This window comes from Pistacia vera, unplaced genomic scaffold (genome assembly GCF_008641045.1).
Source record: "Pistacia vera cultivar Batoury unplaced genomic scaffold, PisVer_v2 Contig269, whole genome shotgun sequence".
NCBI lineage: Eukaryota > Viridiplantae > Streptophyta > Magnoliopsida > Sapindales > Anacardiaceae > Pistacia > Pistacia vera.
This window is the reverse complement of record NW_022196078.1, coordinates 582,992-591,740: the sequence shown is the minus strand read 5'-3', so window position 1 is coordinate 591,740 and position 8,749 is coordinate 582,992. Positions and strand designations below refer to the sequence as shown.

The following is an 8,749-nucleotide window of genomic DNA, read 5'->3' as shown; positions in this document are numbered from 1 at the left end:
ATCGCTATAGTCTTGACTAAGGCACTCGTCTCTTCTTATTACGTGATGAATTAACTCTCTTGCAATTAAATATCTTCCATGAGACTTGAGACGCGTTTGGTGGGGCCTTTGTGTGACTAAACTTTGGCGGATTGTCCAGTGATAGATGAAAGTGAATAATTAGCATTAATGATGATATTCTTAATTCTTATAGAAATTTTCTCACCCTTCGGGTTCGGCTCGCAACTGGGTCAACCTCCTCTTCGGATTTAAGTATCCGTAATACTAAACTACGATGTGCCATCGGATGATGGGTATGTGCTTCATCTGCCCATCAATAATCAATCTGCCTCAAATAATTCATGTTACGTCAGTCTCGATAGAAACGATAGAAAAAATTGACTTAATTTAGTATTACTGTTAGGTGTGTATCTATATATAATATATAATAGATTGCTATATAGAGATTAATATATAAAATAGGCACACATAAATGGTTACGAATCTACGTCTCCGTTTTGTTCATTTTTTTACACCTTTGATAAAAGATTTTTAAAAAAGGTTAAAAAATTTAAATTTGGTGGATATTACGATATAGAATTTAAAAATTAATAAAAATACCTTCTATATTTATTTATTTATTAAACATCCCTATAATAAAATATTAAAAGTTAACAAAAACATTTCTAATCCACCCATTAAATATGGACAGCCGGTCACCACCGTCAGAGGGTGGTCGTAGTATTTTTGTAATTTCTAAAAAAAGTATTTGAGGTATAGAATAATATTTTGGGAATAATGACATTTTACTATTTAACTTTTTTGGGAATACTAGTAATAGTTTTTCCAAAAGTGAAACAAACGAAGCCTACATGTTCAATGATTACGAGATTGTTTGTGATGTAACGATAATATATGTTTAAGGAAACATAAATAAAATATTTACAAATTTTTTTTTTTAAAGTGGTTCGAATACTATATATAAATCCACTATTATTTCATTAATGACTTTCTTTGCGATTGCTAATGAAGCATACGAATAGAACAATCACTCAAGTTACAAGAGTAAAAAATTCTTAGAGAATCACCAGCTAGAGCATCTCCAAATGATTTTTTATATGACCTAAACTCTTTATTATAAAGAGTTTATCCATAAAAATGAGAGTCCAATAAACTCTTTATCTTTAAAATATAAATTAGAAAGTGAGTTTGACTCTCCACATTTAGAGAATCAAATTTCACTCTCTATCTTAATTTTAATTAATAAACTACAAGTTCCTATGTATTTTACTTATTAATTCTCTTTCCCATTAAGTCTCTTTCTTAAAAATAAAGAATATCTTCATTAAATTTAAAGAGTCTATTGGATTTGAATAAAAATTATGTTTTTTATATTTTAAAATTAATGAAGATACACTTTACTTATACGAAAGATGCTCTTCAAAATAAAAAGCACTATTAAAAATGCTCTTAGTCTCTTTCTAGTAGAGTTTCTTCTCTATTTTTTCTGTATACAAGTGTGTATCTAATCTCTTCTTTGAGGAGAAGAGTTACTTATTTTTAGCTCAATGTCATAAGTGTTTTTGTAAGTTGTCTTGATTATTGATATGTGAAGATCTTTAATCCCTATCCTAAATTTAACATGTATATAGTATCTTCTAAAGATGGTTTAAGGTTTAGACAGCTAATGTTACTTTGCCTTTGAGTGTCTGTTGATTCCTAATTGGTATAAAGTCCGCTAAATCTTGATTGGTAGTGATGATGTCAACATATATATATATATATATTATATTGATATATTATCATATGATATTAAGTAGAGTCGAGCCAAGACAGTGGAGAGCATGAGAGAAAAGGAGGGCGATAGGAGAGGAGAGAGAGAGAGAGAGGAGAGAGAGAGAATATGGGGTTGATGGCATGCCCTCATCGAATCTACAAGCAACATGTGCATCTTTTTCTATTGACGAATTATAATTGGGACTATTTGGAAAGTTCACACAAGCCATTCTCATAACGCAATATCATGCAGATTACAAGTGTTCACGTCAACAAGATCATCATGACCTAGGTGACAGAGCCACCGTGAAAAGAAGGTAGTCACGGGGAGGAAAGTTATCTTGACCTGATGGCGATTGTGAATGCCGGAATCAGTCCTATTAAATTGTAGTCATCCATACCGCGGGTCAATATAGTTTTCAAATGCATACCGTTTCTTATTAATACTTTTCAGTATAGTTCGTTACAATATAAATAAAGTTCATTGTGTCTCGATTTTCATTCTCAACCTTCGTAAAACACAATACAATCGAAGAAAACCAACACCATCAGATGGCTTCTTTACAAATTTCATATATTTTTTTCTCTTTCATGTGTTCTTCACATAGAACAAATGCGTGCCATATCTGTCCCAAAACTCCCAAGAATCACTTCTCACCTGCAAAAAAAAGGAGTACAAACTTGGTTGAGCAACTGAGGATTAGAGATAATAAAAATACACTCAATCCAGCTATGAAAAGTTGTCCCTAGCCACAAACAAAGAAACAATGTGACGACTCTACAATTCTATGGTGACAGCCCAACTTTACCAGCTATTAGAGTGCTGTTGCTGAGATAGAGTTGAGTATGCACAACAACCTGGCCACGCAACGACACATGGAACCACCCTTTTCTTTTAACTCCATACAACATGGTTACCCTCACTGCTACACCATGGCTGGTGTTGCTTTGCACATTTTTCCTGGTGGGCCTCTTTGCAGCTGCGCGGCTTCACAACATCACATTCCACGTTTGGCTTTTGAATTATCATCAACCCCTCGCTTGTTCTCTGCAGCCACAGGGATGATGGTTATCGTGAACAAGATCCAGCCCTCGCAACTTGCCGAAGAGCAACGTAACGCAACAAGATTGTTCAAGCAGCTCCAGAGTGAAATACAAACAGTTTTTGCTCTAAGGTTGCCCAATAAAGAAGATGTGAAAGATGCAATGGAGAAAGTGTTGGCGCTTGACCAAGCATACCCACTTCCCTTGTTAGGTAAAATGATTGAGAAGTTCCCTAAAACATTTGAGCCTGCTGTGTGGTGGCCGTCAAACCATTCCAAGGCAAACAACAAAAAAGCAGTTAAAAGCGAGCAATGTAGCTCGAAGATGGAGAAAAATGGATGGAGTGTAGATCTGGAAGAGGAAATGAGAGAGATTATTGAAGTGTTAAAGAGAAAAGATACAGAAGATTACATGAGACTAGGCAACCTGGCGTTGAAGATAAACAAGATTCTAGCCATCTCAGGGCCATTACTCACAGGCATTGCAGCTGTCGGGTCGGCTTTCGTGGGGTCTCCTCACGGGTCATGGGCAGCTATCGTTGCGGTGGCTGCAGGCGCGTTAGCTACCACTGTTAACACATTGGAGCATGGTGGACAAGTCGGTATGGTGTTGGAGATGTACAGATACTGCGCTGGCTCCTTCACACTTCTGGAGGAATCAATTGAAGCAACCCTCAATGAAAGCGAAGTAGAGAAGAGAGTAAACGGAGAGATGTTTGTACAAAACGTAGCTTTGAAGTTGGGAAGAAGCATCTCACAGCTGAGAGATCTCGCCGAAAACTCAATTTATTCTCGCAGTAATGGAGCCGAGATTGACGAATTTGCAAGCAAACTTTTCTGATTTTACCTGATGTAGATTTATTCCTTGACTATACGTATTCTTTAATTGGTTCTGTACATGGATAACCAAATTCTTTGTAAAATTATGTAAAGAGAATTGTTAAAGGAATAGTTTTTTTTTTTTTTTTTTTACATTTTCTAGTATTTAAAAAAATATTTATTTTAATTTGTTTAACCACAACCGATTGTTTTGCATATTTAATAATTCTTTAATAAAATACCGAGGATGCATATTTTAATTTAATCATATATTCTTGATAAAGAATTGAGGAGGCAAATATACTATAATGTTTTGAGAGTATATTTGATAAATAAAAATAAAAATAAGAACACAAAATCTGACATGTTATGCTACATATCCGCTCGGTTTCAGTACAACACAAAGTCATCATTTTCTTTGGTCTGCAATACTCTGCACACTACTTAAAAGAACCTAAAGGAGCAAGAGTTATATATACGGTAGAAAGTCGTTCTTGTTAAGGTTGAATGTCTTTTTTCAACCTACTCAAGTACTCTAAACGCGTGATTGGATCCGTAGATGATTGGTAAAAAGAAATGGTAAGTAATAAATTGAAACATGAAATATTGGGCCAACGGTTAAAGGTAAAAGGATATCGAATCCATATGAAGTTTTATCATTAAAATACTCTGACGGTACGAAAAGTTGTTTATGTTAATTGAGTCGTAATGTTAGCGTTTATCTCGCATCCTTATTACCCTCAATGTAAATTATATTGTTGTTTTAACTCAACTCCCAATATCGAGTTTTTTTTTTTTTTTTTATGTCCAGAGATATCTGGGTTAACTTATGTACACCTCAATTAATTTCATGAGACTCTAGAACTATTAACCAGGTAAGAATTCTAATGACTAACTCTTTTAGTAATAGAAAAGAAACTCAAACTTCTCTTGAGTAATACACTTAAGAGTATTTATTAAATTCGGAAGATAGTTTATTAAGTTTTTGTTACATCTTTGGAAAATAAATCAGTCGCTGCCTTACGCAGTAACTGAGTTATTGATTCCTATTAATGCTTAGACCAATAAATTTACACTGGTGTAGTATAAGTACAGTGTAGATGTCAACTTTTTCCGAGATAGACTTAGACCATAAATTTATTGATTCCTATTAATGCTACTCAATCATCATCTTATTTATTTGTTGAATGGCAAGTCACCTTATGGCATTAATTTAATCATATTATTCCAATTAAAGTCTTTTGGGTTGTCAATATTTTCAATATTGACCTTTTCTCTTTTACCATATCAACAACACAAGTCGTTGTCTATTCATTCATTAAAACTTTTACCATATCACTTCAACCCCATTTCTAAGACGATCAAGAAATAAAAAATCTCTTCATTATATATATTGTAAACTAGAATATGAATGAAAGTATGTAACAAGTTGTCCGCGCTACATAATTATACAGTAATGAGTTTTTCATTATGCTTCATATGTTGGTGCTTGTATTATATTAAATACATATTCTCACAAGCTTTTCAATTGTCTAAGTTTGAAACTAGATTCATAAGATGAGGTCGTAGTTGAGACTGTCTGGTTCAAAAAACATGGAGTTGAATGAGAAATCAAGCCCTAAATTAACTAGTCGAACCATCCATATAAGCAAACAAATGTAGCAGCAGAGATAACAAGTTAGAAACGGGATTGGTTGCAAGGATTTGATGATCGAAGGATGTCGAATTTAAACCTTGTATTTGTTAATTACCCACCACATTAATGGACCTTCTTATAAGTTAAAAGACTAAGGCTCCGTTTGGTTCACAATTTTGTGTTTTTGGGAAAAGTTTTTTGAAAAAAGTTAAAAAAAAATTGAATTTGGCGGGTATTACGATGTATGATTTACAAATTCATAAAATACCCCCTATGTTTGTTTTTTTACAAAACACCCTTTATAATAAAACATTAAAAGTTAATAAAAACACCCCCAATCCACCCTCAAATACGGACAGCCGGCCACCACCGCCGGAGGGTGGCCGGAGTCGCCGTAACAAAAACATTAAAAATATTTAGGGGTATTTAATTGATTTAACAAATTTATGGGGTTTAAAAAATGTTGAATAAAGTTGAATAATATTGTGAGTTTTTGGGTATTTTACTGTTTAACTTTTTTGGGAATACTAAAAGTAGTATTCCCAAAATCCAACCAAACGAAGCCTAAGAGTCTGAGCTTTTCATTTCACATTTTTCTTGTTTGTGCCAGCTAGAATGATGATCAGATTCATTATCCTTCCCATATGTATGCATAACTTTCACCACCATGTTCTATTAACGTGTTATTTACTTATTTATTACAAGTTAACTAAATATAATTAGTAAAATCTAAAAGGAAAATGGATGAACCAAAGATATAGAGCTAACTCATAATACTGAACCTTTTCTAAACCCTTTGAATGAAGCATACCCCAAAATCTGATACCCTGATCCTAAAATTTGGAGAAACCCACCCATACATAGCCCAGCGGGCAGCAATAATGGTGAACAAAGGGGATTGTGCATGACTTTAATCCTTAGTCCAACGTTTGATTCTCCACTAGGTGCAAAGATAGTATATTTGATTATAATTTACTTTGAAGGCTGTGATTATGAGTTGAGAAATAATCGAAATGTGCGTAAGTTAGCCCGAACACCCCAGTTAACAAAAATATGTATACAAATTTTTCTTATTAGATGGAAGCAACTAATTAATAATAGGATATAAGGATTTTACAAAACATAAACAATGGAATTCCTAATTTAAACATGGAGAGTCATATTTTAAAACAAAATATGTCACTTGGATAGTAAAGTTGACATGATCCATCCCGAATTTCCTCATCCCGTAAGATTTGGACGCTCCCACAAGACTCGGATACCTGAGACGTGCCATGTAGAAAAAAAAAAAAACTATAGAACTTTTTAAAGGACTTACTTTTTCTGAATAATATCATAGTATTTCCATTTCCAACATCTAAAAAAAAAAAAAAGTACATCATCTTTCGTTTTACAAAGAAAAGATTTAAGGAAAACTTGTGGTATCAGGTTTTCTATTTATACAACACATTCCGAAGCATAAACAAAAGGAAATACATGATGGGAAACATGAGTTTTTGAAACGGAAGTCCCAAAAATACAATGTGACATAAATGTAAAACCCACATAGAAAGATGTCGACACGTGGCACAATCCTAAGCAGAGACTTACTACTTGGCACGATCTTCCTGTAAACCTGGGGAGAGGAAAACATTTTTTGAAAAAGGGTGAGCTAAAATACTCAGTGAGTAGGGGAAAGGAGTTTGCAAAACATTCGTCAAACAAAAGTTATGGCATGCAATGATTCTTATGGAATACTGAAAACAACATGATTCCATGAACATGATATGGTGATAGCTAATCATTCATGTATGCATGCATAACTCATTTCTAATTGTTCTAAGTATTATAATCTGATCAATTAAACTGACAACAATTTCTGAATCTTGGCTCATTACTAAATGCTGAAAACTCTTTTATGAGAACTTAAAGAATAGCTCTAAATGCTTATGCTTCTAAAGATAATGTTTTCTATAAATCATGCTACAAACATCGAATATTTCATATAACTAATGCAAACTATCATCAGATACTGAAAACTGAAACTATTAACTGATATTGAAAACTATAGGCTGGTATCTGAAAACTTTAAATTGATATCATGTTCCAAAACAGTAAACTGATACTAAAGGTTCTCACCACAACTAGTACCCTGGGGAAAAATCTTGATACCTGGTGGGCATTCCAACACAAGCAGAGCTGGGAAATATATCTCAATACCCGGCAAGATCTATCATTGCATGGGAAGAGCCTGAAGACAACCATCTCAATACCTAGTGGGCAAGCTCAACGCCCAAGCAGAGCACTAAATATCTCAATACGCATGCGCAGAGCCAAAATCTAGAACTGTCATACCCGACGGAATCCTGCATCGCTCGGGCATAGCCAATGTGTCACTAGGGGATGGGCACTTCGTAGGGTGGTTTTAACATCACAACATACTCATGCATATCTCAAGTAACATGCAAGTCAACAGTATATTACGTATGTGCCTACAGATCATACATATATGACATAATATTCAAAAATCACATATAGGGGTGAAACTGCAATTTTCTAAACATATTTCAGAAACTAACAGTTTAACCCAGATTGAAAATTATTTCAACATTACTTGATCTTAGCATATATCCGAGACAAATCATAAGCAAATATCACTTTAAAAAGTCAAAACTCATAAAACACATTATAATTATAATTAAACCCAAGAGCAAAAATAATAATGATAACAACAACAACAACAACAACAACAACAACAACAACAATAATAATATAAGAATATTTCATATAAGGATAAATCATGTCAACATATGAGATTTCATGGAAAATAGGGGGTAAAATGCAAGTTTATAAAATATACTTTCAAAACTGATGAAAAGCACCCCAATTGCCCTTTTTACCGATAAGGTTATTTACCACATCATATATATATAAAACCTCACTTGCATAACTCAACACACCATCCAAATAATCAGATCTGTAAGTTTCTAGTTTAATTTTTTCTAGTCAAGCCAAAGAGTTTATATATATATATATATATATATATATATATATATAATATATATAGATATATATATATATAAAATCCTAGCCACCTTTACCTGCATAATTTGGGCAAAAATGTAGTCCAGGAACGTATAATTCCAGCCTCCAATTCATGTTTTTATTCAACAAAAATGCAACCCATAAACGCATATAAAACCAGCCACCACTACATGTATAATTGCGGCCGACATAAATTTCATAAACACATGGAATCCAAGCCATCATTGCATGCATCATACAACACATAACTAAAGAAATCCCATTCAAACAATAAAATGGAAAACACAACCTGTAAAATACATTCATATTCCAATATTCATATAAAAGTTGATAATACAATCAATTTCATCATAAAATCTCCATGGAATATATGCGGAAGTAAATGACAAACCTCCAGCCATAGCAATTGTTGTTTAATCTTCTTGTTCCTTCAAAATACAGAATCTGCCACTGACTGTAACTTCAGAGTGAT

The 8,749-nt window shown here is 33.4% G+C and overlaps 1 pseudogene; it reads left to right on the top strand.

Annotated features, from left to right (window-relative positions):
* The first annotated feature begins 2,528 nt into the window (after nt 1-2,528).
* LOC116133367 lies at nt 2,529-3,693 on the top strand (annotated as a pseudogene).
* Nucleotides 3,694-8,749: the final 5,056 nt, after the last annotated feature.